Source organism: Balaenoptera musculus, chromosome 17 (genome assembly GCF_009873245.2).
Source record: "Balaenoptera musculus isolate JJ_BM4_2016_0621 chromosome 17, mBalMus1.pri.v3, whole genome shotgun sequence".
NCBI classification, from domain to species: domain Eukaryota; kingdom Metazoa; phylum Chordata; class Mammalia; order Artiodactyla; family Balaenopteridae; genus Balaenoptera; species Balaenoptera musculus.
The window spans coordinates 21,024,046-21,036,696 of record NC_045801.1 but is presented as its reverse complement, the minus strand read 5'-3'; the positions used below and the strand labels follow the sequence as shown (position 1 = coordinate 21,036,696).

The window sequence follows — 12,651 nt, the reverse complement described above, 5'->3', positions numbered from 1 at the left end:
AGGAATGAAATGACTTAATTGCAGAAAGAGGCAGCCTTAGGATGCGGTAGAAGTGGCCCAAGAGGAAAGGAAGCTGGAGCTTCTGTCGGGACGACCTGCTCAGGAGGATTACCCAGGAGCTCTGGCTCCCGCTTGTCCTCAAGTACTGACCACTGTGCTGGCCCGGGACCCACTGGCCCGGAGAGACCCTGAGAGGGCATCTCTCTGCCACAATGATGAGTCCTTCCTGCTGAATTTAATAGTTTTTAAGGTGAGAGGGGTGAAAGAGGCAATTTCAGTTATTAAGGCATTAGTTTGGATTGGAGCCCGGAACAAAAGAAAAGCCACAACTGGGTTCACCCAACGAAGACACTGTTTCCATCCATCTGCCTCTTAGACTAATTTAGGGATTACAGCACTTGCCCACAACCTCCGACAAAGCAAACTGAAGATCGTATATTGAGGCCAGACCAGGGCAAACCACTGCCACCTGTATCTTGAAGGCTGCTAATTCCTCAGAAAATAAATTAGAAGAAAAAGTTCGGGGAAAAATATATATGTATATATATTTAAATATCACAAAACACATTTCCATTCTTTAAATCATAGTCTCTCCTAGAATAAGAAAGCTGACGTGAGAGTCCAAGGAAAGGCTCTTGGTAAAAAACATAAAATATATTTATAAAATAGTACCTTCACATGTAGAAATAACAACAATGATAACGCTATAACAACTGCCACAATTTTTAGCACACTCATATGCTAAGCCCTGTGCTAAGTACTTTACATACAGTATCACCATCTCAGGGTCACAATCTGAGGTTAATACTATTATCCCCATTTCACAACTGAGCACAGAAGCTGAAAGAGTTCCAATAATTTGCCCAGAGTCACACAGCCAGCAGAGAAGGACAATTAAAATCCAAACAGGGTCTGTCTGCACCTGAGGTATAAGAAGCTGCTGGGTTTCACTGGCATTTTGTACTGGCAGTTCTTGATGTCTTAAGAAGAGGCATAGATGAGATCTTTCAAAGTATTGAGCACTGAAGATATTTCGGTGCTCATTCCAATGGGTAATTCAAATAAAGTACCACTAGACCTTAACATACAGAACTGACATGTATGCAGACATTTAAATGGCTGACTTCTAGGCTTTTCGGATTGTTATATTCCAGATAAGTTAATGTATTCGTAGTCTGCCTCTCACGTCTGTTCTGATAGGGTGCTAGGTACATGTGCTCAGCTGTCTGAAATCATCCTGAATGGAGAAAAACCAAATTAAGCTACAGGTCCATCCAGTTTACTTGTCACTGGGAAATCCTCTAGTTGTAAATAACTCAGTGATCAAACATACAGGCACAAAACCCAGCTACTTGTTCAAGGCCTTCCCCTTGGGAGGCTGAGTGGAAACTCTGTGGAATAATAGCGAGGAAGAATAAATTAGCAGCTACTTAATTTTTTTTAAAGAAAAAAATCCCTGTAATTGAGAGTGATTGACCTTAAAATTTAAACCAAATTAAGATGGTTTCATCTTCTTCTCGCTACTTCTGATGTTGAAATTTAGAGGGGGTGGTGAGGGGAGATTCTTTTGGATGGAGATGCTAGATGAATCCTTGTAAAGCAGCACATTACAGCTATACCCACCTGAATTCATGTTCAGACATCTGCATCCCCAGCACAATGGCAGCGGAAAAGCAGCAGAATGAAAGAAGTGCTACCCACTTAGTGCTCAGCCCAGGGACCTGCTGGGCACCCTTTGCTAAATCTACTTACAAGCGAATTCATAATTCACACAAGGTATCCAGGCATGGAAGCTAAGACATAAATCATTTATTGACAAAGGGACCATTTGTCATTTTAAAATAATTATGTTTCTTTAAGCAGAGTGACAAATTCCATCTTCCCCAATTTACTTACTGAGCCTTACAGGCAATGTAAGTCCCGAGTTGTGTGTGTGTGTGTGTGTGTGTGAGAGAGAGAGAGAGAGAGAGAGAGAAAGGACCACAAGGAGATTCTATTTTCTCCCTGAAACTTTTATCTTAAGAACCCACGATCCCTAAGGGCAGACTGAAAAATGGGTGTGGTGCCCACATCTCCTTCAGTTGTCTTGCAGAGAAGGTATTCTCTACATGCTGCAAATTTGGTCAATATAATATTCACAAGGAACAACTAAACAGTGAACACTGATGTTAAACTACAGATTTTAACCTTTGGACACAAGTGTGAAACCCTTCACTTCAAACTTGCAAAACCCACACAACAGAATGTGTGTGATCCTGATGCAAATTTAGACACTAGAGATGCCAAATGTGTGCTCCACAAGCAAACCATGCTTTGCCGTTAATTCTCTTGCCAGCAGGATAACAACGTGTGGTAGAAACCCCAGTCTCAGCTGCTTTGAAAGAGGCTGGAGGCAAGAATTCACTGCACAGGGCATCACCACCCATTAAGGATGCAGCCACCGATTCAACCAGTAGGTGGGGCACGTCCACGTGCCAAGTGTCCCCACTCAACTCGCCTGGTCAGGAAGATCAGGTCCTGCTTCCTCCTCCTTAGCTCCCAACCAGATGGTCAAAACGATACCAAAGAGGGAAAAGGAGGCCCTATCTCATCTCTAAAAGAGCCCTTTGATGATTTCCCTGACTTCTCTTTCACTTTTATTACAATATAAACAAAAGGGGTAGTAACTAGTGAGACGAGGGGGGGGGGGGCGGGGGGAAGGGAGTTGGAGTTGGCCAGCTCAGAAGAAATGCACTGCCCACAGCACCTTGGATATAATCTAAAAAAGCTCATCAGTCGGCCAGTCACTTACTTTGGAGCAATATTTACTGAGTGCCTACCATGTGCTGGCCCTGCGCTGGGCTGGCTGCTGGATCTACAATGGTGACTCACTCAGAAATGAGATGTGCTTTGTGGAGTTCATCATCTACCGTGGGATACAGACCCTGAAGAAATGCAAATGGTCATGTGTAGCTATCAACCCTGACGGGGGCTAAAGAACAGGAGCATTAGAGTGACTATGGGTAGGAGGTCAAAACTGAGTCAAGGTTGGGTGGTCAGGGAAGCCCTCTCTGAAGAAGCAACATTGACATGGCCTGAGAGCTGAAGAGAAGGCAGCTTCCTAAAGGGGGTGTGGGAAGAACAGTTCTGGAAGGGGGATGCATTTGTGCAGAGCTCCAACGTGGAACATTCCTGACACACTCAAGGAACAAGGGAAACCAAGCCAGTCTGGGTGGGGTGGAGTGGGGTGGAGGGGCAAGTGGTGGTAGAGGAAGGAAGGTAAATGACACAACCAAAGGCATTTTTCTGACAGGGCAGTGGGTGGTCGCGGTTGTGATCATACTCATATACTACACACACACACACACACACACACCCCATTATATAGTGCTTCATTTTCCAGGTGCTATTTTAAATCCCTTACATATATAAACTCCATCTACTTCTCAAAATAACCCTAAAAAGTAAGCACTATTACTAACATCCCCTCTTTAGAGATGAGGAAACAAAAGCACAGAGAGGTTAAGTGACTTGCCCACAGTCACACAGCTACTTCTGTGCCAGAGCCTAGATTGGAACCCAAGTCATCTGACTCCAATGCACTCCAAAGTGCATACTCTTAGCTTCTATACTCTAATGATTCTCAGAAGCATCATTTTATTGTGATATTTCTGTATGACTACATATATTTTGCTATGAGTATGATAAGACTGGGCTTTTTTTTTTCTTTTGTATTTTTGTTTTTTTTTTTTTGGTTTTGGTGGCAGGGAGGACTGATGTGGCCCCAATAAGAAATCTACAATTTGGCAATGAATATAAGGCCAGACAGACTTATCATATCCTGATAATCAAGCACAATTGTGTACCCCGACTCCTGCCAGATGCCAGCTTCCTCTGGAGTCTGGGTTCTGTACACAGGCTCCCCGAAGGACTGTAAATCAGTGGCGCTAGATATCTCCACAAAGTTTCAAACAGATGTTCACCCAGTGCTTACTCGCCCAGGCTCCAGATGGCTCCAAATCCTGGCTTCTTCCTCCCGCAGACCCTCAAATCACACTTCAGACATGTCAGTAAGGCAGGCTGAAGAAGAAGAATGAAAGAAGTGGATCTAGTGGAGTTCTTTAAGAAGCCCCGTAGAACCCGGCGGTATTTCACGCATGCATAGAAGGAGTCGTAACCTGAGGCAGCATAAATCACCGCCAGCCTTTACTACCTGGATACAGTTTTCCGAATGATGAAGTTGTCATAGGTGTTGCGGAAAAAGTTTCTGCTGCCAGTCAACCTGGGTCTGCAACAATTTATTCCAACCTCTTCCACAGGCAACCAGTTGCAGAGAATTTTACTACACTGGCATAACAGCAAGATGATTCCATACCTACCCATCCTCGCAAAAGGGAGAGGAGTAATGCTGAAAAATGTGTTCCACCAAAATGTTTAAAAAAAACAAAAAATCCTTAAGAACATGTTTCAACCCTACCGCAAAAACACAAAAATCAGGAAAAATTTTTTTAAATTCCATTCTTTCTCAGTCCAAGGAACAGGTTTACATGCTTTGCTTTCTCCCCAAATCAAAAGTATCCCTGACATTATCTAGTAATTGATGCACATGGATGATAAGAAAGCCCAGAGGACAGCGCTGGGTTGCCAAGCCTTCTTGCAGGTTTTCTGTAGGGCAGTCTGTAGAGATTCCCTACTTTCCTCTCACTTCTCCAGAGACAAGGACTTTTCAGAAGACTAAAAGCTGGGGCTTCTTTTACAGATTTCATGCCTCTAGCATTAATTATTCATCTGCATAGAAGCTGAATTACCATGATGGAAGCCCAAACGAACATCTGAGAGCCAGCATGAGTGCCTGAGATGTGCTGGTCCACCCCATGCAAACCTCTGTGGAGTCGGTTGGAATCCCTTGTAAATTTCACTTCCTATTTATATGACTTTCCATGGAGGCCAGGAGGCTCAAATCAAATCTCCCTCTATCCTCAAGCAGTGGTAAACAGGAGCCTATCAGATCATTTTCCTTTCAGTGGTGTCTAGGCTTTGTGGTGACGGAGCAAGAAAAATATCTAATGGGCTTACTCAGAAATGACTTCCTTCTGTCTTATACTTTACGAAAACTTTCTTTCATCCCTCTTGGACCCTAGGAGGATGAGCATTTCATACCCATTGTTCCCTATCTACCACATTCTACAGACAGAGATAATTAAAGGTAAGATTATTTATTTCTGACTGTCAAAACTCACAGCAAGGCTTACGAGGAACAGGTATTCGAAATTCATCCTATCTAGAAATGACGGCACTAATGGTATAAATCGTGTAAATAACCAGGTGTCTGCACACACTGAATGTCTATAAATGCATTTGGGCTGACAAATGTTTACACTGGGTTATACTGCTTTAATTTACCCTCGGTTGTGGGGGATGAGGGGGTGGGCAATGTCACATTAATAAAGGAAGGGGGTATTACAGGATTTCATTACATGGAAGTTTCCCTTCCTTAGGTAAAACCCAAATGCACCAAAAGTTAAGTAATTTAAAACTGAAAACTAAAAACATGTTATTTAAATATAAAATATGCTTTTCATTTAAGCAGAGAGCCTACGGTAAGGATGGTTGATTAAAAAACTGAGGCCCAGGGACGTTAAGTGATTGCTCAAGGTCACACAGCTGTGAGGAACACAGCCAGGATTCAGTCCAGCTCCAGAACTCGAAATTAACCGCTACCAAGTGCCCCTGCTTGCCCAGCCAGCCGACGGAACAGAACACTGACCAAATGGAGGGACTGCTGTCCATCTTACTGCCCCTTAGAAATGCCCAGAAAATCAACTTAGCCCAGAGGTGGTCAGTGCTTGCTTGGTGAAGCCAACTTTCAGGTGTAAAGGGTAATTATTTATTCAAAACCCAGCTATCAATCAAAGTTACATACACCCGTATTTTTATCCTTTTTTGGGGGGGTATTTCTCAATAGTACATGATTAGCCATTCTTGGAAATGATTCTGTGGGCTGGTAGAAGTTTTTGTGGGTCGGTAGATCTTTCTGAAACTATTTCTAGGCTGTATGAATCTTTGTCTGGGAATTTGTTTCCCTGGCTTTCCAAAACATGAATTGCATTTTTGTTTTGTTCACAGATAACATTTTTTTTCTTACTACCCTTGGCAATGAAACCAACTCTGAAAATAACAAATGACCCTGAAAATGTCCCAAGGGCATTCAGTTTACTTTCCTTACCTTGAATCCACTCCTTCTTTTAAAAAGAAAGCTTGGGGAAATTTAGAGCCCAGAAAAATGGGTGGATAAAATGATGTTATTTAAAAGCAAAATCATTCCAGTGCCGTGTGTGTGTGTGTGTGTGTGTGTGTGTGTGTGTGTGTGTGTGTTTGTGTGTGTGTGTGGTGGTGGTGGTAGGAGAGAGGAGGGAGAGTTGAAATGGGGGGGGCTGGGTTGAGGGAAATGTCCATCTCCATGGGCAATTCAATTTGGCGGCTCCATGGAGACAAACCAATTAGTATGGATTGTCAAGGTGTTTTGTATGAATTGGCTACCTGCCCATTATGAATTGGAATGGGATTAACTAGCTCATTCCAAACACTCCACCAAACAGCAAATGGTCATATGATAATGATTGCCAGTCACTAACACCCTGGCTGGATCGGAGACTTGGAGTTTTACCTGTAACAATCTTCAGAGAGACTCATTCCTTCAAACCTACCCACTTTCCCTAAACACATCGTTTTCTTTTTTTTTTCCCTCTCCTAGCTTTTATTTTTTAAAAAGCCCTCTTGCTAATTGGGAGGCTGTATGTTCTTCTGCACGTAAACATACCTATTAACCAACCAACCCAGTAATAAGCAATTTGTATGCTCTACTATATAAATTTGTTGGTCCCCTCTACTCATAGGCTTCAAAGCCCCGTGGTGAAACACATGACCACCCACTTTGCAAGTTTAATTCCACCCGAGGTTCTAGAACCAGTCTACCTCGGAGAGAGAAGGCCTGAGAAGCTTGGATTCAAGATTCAGGGATTCAGCACATGACCGACGCCGTTCGCCCTTTTAATTATTTGTCTGAACTTCTTATAACTGGACTTTTCCCTTGTTCCAGACACCAAGTCCATACTTTATCTTCCCGCCAGAGGTACTTGGCTCCAAGGACTATCACTGGCCAATAGCATCTCTGCCCACACTCTTCTCCAGGCAAACGGGGCCCTAGAGTACAGTGAACAGCTTCATGGAAAAGAGCCCAAGGCGGATTTCAGCCCAAACATACGTGGCATCTGTGGGTTCCAACACTGGGTAATTGTTGCACCCTTCCCTGCATCCATTTCCCCTCTGGGGAGCTACCCACTCCCTTTGGCGTGGATGGGACTGATCCCCACTCCCAGCCTTAAGGCAGCATGTGATGTAAGTGTAAGCCATCAGTGGAAGCAGAGGAGCCGAGCGGGAACCATGGCCAGTACAGTGGTAGCAGTTGGACTGAACATCGCTGCTACCGGATTTGCACGCCGTTACGCTTTGCAAGCCATGAGGCATTATGGAGCCTCGAGTAAAACAAGTTTTTCAAAGTCTACCAAAATCTGCCCTCAGTGGTGGCTATTACAGCAGTGGGTTTGAACCCAAAATGACAAAACAGGAAGCAGCATTAATACTAGGTGTAAGCCCTACTGCCAATAAGGGAAAAATAAGAGATGCTTGGGCTTCCCTGGTGGCGCAGTGGTTGAGAATCTGCCTGCTAGTGCAGGGGACACGGGTTCGAGCCCTGGTCTGGGAAGATCCCACATGCTGCGGAGCAACTGGGCCCGTGAGCCACAACTACTGAGCCTGCGCTCCGCAACAAGAGAGGCCGCGATAGTGAGAGGCCCGCGCACCGCGATGAAGAGTGGCCCCCGCTTGCCACAACTAGAGAAAGCCCTCGCACAGAAACGAAGACCCAACACAGCCAAAAATAAAAACAAAATAAATAAATTTAAAAAAAAAAAGCATCAACCTCAAATCCAACCCATTCCTTTCAAAAAAAAAAAAAAAACAGAGATGCTCATCGATGAATTATGCTTTTAAATCACCCAGACAAGGGAGGATCTCCTTATATAGCAGCCAAAATTAATGAAGATAAAGATTTACTAGAAGGTCAAGCTAAAAAAATGAAGTAAATATATGGTGAATTTTAAGTTCTTACTCATTTATGTATATGAGTACCAGCTTTTTATAATAGAATGTCTCAAAGCTACACATTTTAAAAATTAGCATAAGCTAAATCAAAGCCTAGGTATAAACTTGAGGATTTAAAATCGGATTATAGAATATTTGTAGATTAATACTCAATAATTATGGATAAATGCATGCCATTTGAAGTGTTGTTTATTACTCATTTGTCAAATAATTTGGTACCTATTTCAAGACAAAGTGAACAAGATAGTCTCTCCCTGAAGGAATCCCCAATCTGATGGGAGACTGATTAACTGATAATTAAAATACAATGTGATAAATTTGATGGAATTAGCACAGGCTGTTATAGTAAGGGCTCATCTCATTAGGACAGAAGGCTGTTCAAGGTACAGAGGACTCCCCCAGCCACTTAGAACCTTGAACTTAAGTGAATTTAGCCACAACTTAACCTAAGAAATTGATCTAGGTATGTATTTATCACTTTGTCAGTGATAAATCTGAATTGTTTCAGATTTCATACATTAAAAACTGTAACAGTATGATAAAAAAAAAAAAAGTGTAAGACATCAGCACATTCCCCAGGCCACAGTTTTTTTACACAAGGCCTGGGAGCCACTTAAGCCAATATGGCTGCTTCCTCTGGCTAGGTTCTTTTAATCAATGTTGATAGTCTACGCGAGGTAGGCAGTTAAAAACTATCTATCCCCTTCCACACATCCTCACTACCAAGTGGTACGTTACAATAAAAACATGTTTCAGGGCAAATTCTAGAATCCTGCCAAAATCCTAGCCCAAGAAGCAGGGCCTGATACAGGGGTCAGACGGCATTAAAGCTCTGCCAACAGGTGTGCTCCTAGCCTTCCTCCACTCACCTGCACCTGCCCTGGGGCCCTCAAGACCTCCCCAGTGCCAAGTACCTGCCAAAAAAGCTCACTTTTTGCACAACTCTGTGTTCCTTGCTGTGTGAGTTCTGCCTGGCGGGCTGGACTTCCTGCCAGCGCTCGCAGACTCCTGCCCAGCGTCGACCCCACTCCAGTGGGTAAGGCTTCCCTCCAGGCCCAGATCCTCCCGTCTGCCCTGCGAACCCTGGTGAACCCGTGTGTGCCTGCTTCCACACCCAGAATGGGGAAGAAATTGAGGAAAGGAACGCGGTCTGCCAATCCACAGTATTTGCATAGAAATGCCAATAGGTGAAGAAGCTGGGTCTTGCCCATAAACAGCAGTTCGTCTCTTCAACTCAGAGGATTGCAAGGATGAGCTATAAGCTCACCTCCAAGTCAGGGTTGGCTAAAGGGCAGTTCAGGTCCTGGAGGAGAGGATGTATGGGGATATTCTGGTCTCAAGTGTTTGATGGAGTCAATTACCAGAAACTTTTGAAATCCTTCAAAACATACACCTCCCACTCGTAAACCATGCCTGGAAATTAAAATAAAACAAACTTAGTAAATTTCTCATTTTTTTTTTTTACGGAAATATTGGCTCTTACTGAAAGACAGCATAGCAAGAACAAAGTCCATTTTCAAAATAACATTTCATTTTATGGTATCTCTATCTCAGTGTTGAACATTAATACCAGTATATAGGTTTCTGATTTAAAAATAATCCTATTTGATTAAACTACATTTTAATGGATTCTGTTTGGAAAAGGAAGGTAGAGTTTAAATTATTTTGCCATAAAGATTCATTTTCCCTCACACTAAAAATACGTGTGTATATATATATATATATATATATATATATATATATATATATATATATATATAAAATTTTTTTTTCTCCTTGAAATAAGGTTATGGTAGGTGAATAGTGCTTTTAATAATGTTGTTCTGAGAAAATCAAATCAAATATAATAATCCTTTAGACTATGAACTAATTTTTTAAGATTTAGGAAAAAACCCATTTACCATGGGATATAAAGCAAGGAAATACTATAAAGTGACACTGCCCCTATTACAAGAAGCAATGGACCCCAAGCTTGAAACAATACTAATTTCGAATGAGAATATCATTTCTTATCATTTCTGTACTTTTAAGACTTTGTCTCTTATTTAAAAAAAAACAATAACAGGTTTAGGACATGAAAAAACTTTGTTTAAAGATGACCCAACTATTCATAAGTTATTTCTGTGATGGTTCACTTTTCTTAACATGTAAGCAAAACTAAAAGTGAAGCAATTTGTTATGATAATACAACATATCTCTCAAATCTCAGGGTAAAATGGGATGCACAGTCTTATTAAAAACCCATCTTGGGGAATTCCCTGGCGGTCCAGTGGTTAAGACTCAGTGCTTTCACTGCCGTGGGTCTGGGTTCGATCCCTGGTTGGGGAACTAAGATCCCACAAGCTGCTCGGCATGGCCAAAAAAAAAAAAAAAAAAAAATCCATCTTGGACCCCTAATCTTCCCCTCTGATTTTCCAGGTGTGGCTCTTTTATTTGAACATCTGAGAACCGCTCCATCGGCACATCTGCTCACATTCAACATTTGCTGTCAGTCTGTTCTTTGCAAGGGACTCTTCTAGGTATAGGTGACACAAAGGTGTCCTCTGGGAGCTGACAATCGATGTAACAAGCGGGCATCAAAGGGAAAGAGGGAGGAGAGGCCTAATACTGATATTTCCATCTTCAATACACCATTTGTTTCCAAATTCTAGCACCTTGCCCAATGGTCTACACCGGCTCCCAGAGAGTGGCTCCTGGCAACACTGAGTTCATGTAACTATGAACACATGGCTCACCCATAACCAATCTAAGTCGACACTTATTCTCCTGTCCTGCAAGCTGCTCCACTGGGCTGCCTCTTCCCACTGCAAGTGCTAGGAAATACACAAACCAAATTCACTGTTCCACAAAGCAGCAAGAGATCACTGAAAGCAGGGACAGTGGCATTCTCTTTTGGGTCCAGCATCCATCTCAGGACCCCGTGGGCCCACCATAAAAGCTTCATTAAAAAAATGAACAGAGGGACAAAATGGAATCTACTCCAACGATCCAATTAGAAACATCACATTAGTATTACGTACAGTATTAACGGGAATGCCAACTGAGTTTCCATTCTACAAAAGGCTAAAGCAACAGAGGGAGAAAAAGGGAAAAGGACAAATACCGGCTGCTTTTGAACTCCAAGGCTTGAGCTCAAGCTCTGGCTTTTTTATGGTATTTTCATAGGCACTGCCCGTGTCTTACAGAAGTATTTAAAAGTATTCCCTAATTTGTCCTCCTTTAGCTGTAACTGGATTCCCATATGGTTTCCTGACATAATCAAGAAAGCATCAATTCCAATAGTGCTTTATTTTATGGTACAGTTATTTGAACAGAGGACCACTGCTGAGTATGCCCCTATCACAGTTAACTCCAAGGCAGGAATGTAGTACTACTGCTTTCTGTGTAAACGCATATATTGGAATCCTCTGGATAGGATAGGATCAAGTGACAGGGCAGCTCTTCCTTCAGAAAACCCAGTAAGAAGCCCTCATCCTCAGGTCTGTGAGGGGCTTTTGCACACATCTGTTTTGGATCAGTCCCTCAGAGATGTCTAAAATCTAATAACCAATTAATTTGCAAATACATTCTAATTTATTCAAGGGAGATTTTCTTGGGTGTTAAGTTATCTGACAGTGAACCATATGCAGTACGCAAGAGCAGGACCTCCCTGAAATACCACAGGTTACCCCAATGCAAGAATGACGATGCACACTCTGTCTGGTCCACACAAATTTCTGTCCCCTAATGAGAAAATGAGTGGGCATTTCCTCCATCCTGATTAGTCTGTGTACACTTCGGTGAAGCATTGCTAAATGCAATTGTGAGGCCAGAGGGGTGTCCTTCCACAGTCTCCACTGGGGTAGGGCTAGGGTGGGCACGGTTGCCTGGGGCTGAGAAATTGGAGAAAGAGGATAATATGGATAATGTGTTTATCTTAATCTGTTTTCCTGGGGTGGGTGAAGGGAGGTTTAAGTTATAGGAAAAATACCCTCTGTCATACTGGGAATTACTAACTGTTGGTAATTTGCATGCAGAACTCTATTCTCTTAACAAAGCAGCCACAGCAGGTAACATGGTTTACTCAGACAATCAACTTGTAATTTACTGAACTTGTGGATTAAAAAAAAAAAAAAAAAAAGATGTTCCTAATTGCTACCTTGTGACATTTTATTCAGCTCAATGACTGTATAGCTACAGATAAGAATTGAGAATAACACTATCAAATGTTACCAGGATTACCTAATTTACAAAATGAAGAGTATCTCGATGCACATTTTGTTACCTAAAAATATGGAGTGTGGATTTTAATATGTTTACCATGAGATGTTTGGATAGCTGCTAATTGCGCAGCATTACAAGAAAAGCTGGGTGGGTTTGTTGTTGTTGTTGTTATTGGTATTTTATTCAAAAGATAATTATTTTTAATACTAGCAGTAAGGAGATGAAAGAAATGGCAATATCATGCGACACAGTTTGGTATCTAATTTATATACTAGAAATTCTTCTATTCACTCAGTTTCTAAGATC

The 12,651-nt window shown here is 42.2% G+C and overlaps 1 protein-coding gene and 1 pseudogene across 1 annotated transcript in view; one reads left to right on the top strand and one right to left on the bottom strand.

Annotated features, from left to right (window-relative positions):
• The window catches only part of EXT1 (exostosin glycosyltransferase 1), a 291,269-nt gene that overhangs the window by 59,831 nt on the left and 218,787 nt on the right, over nucleotides 1–12,651 (bottom strand). The window lies entirely within an intron of this gene.
• Nucleotides 7,327–8,379, top strand: LOC118883290 (annotated as a pseudogene).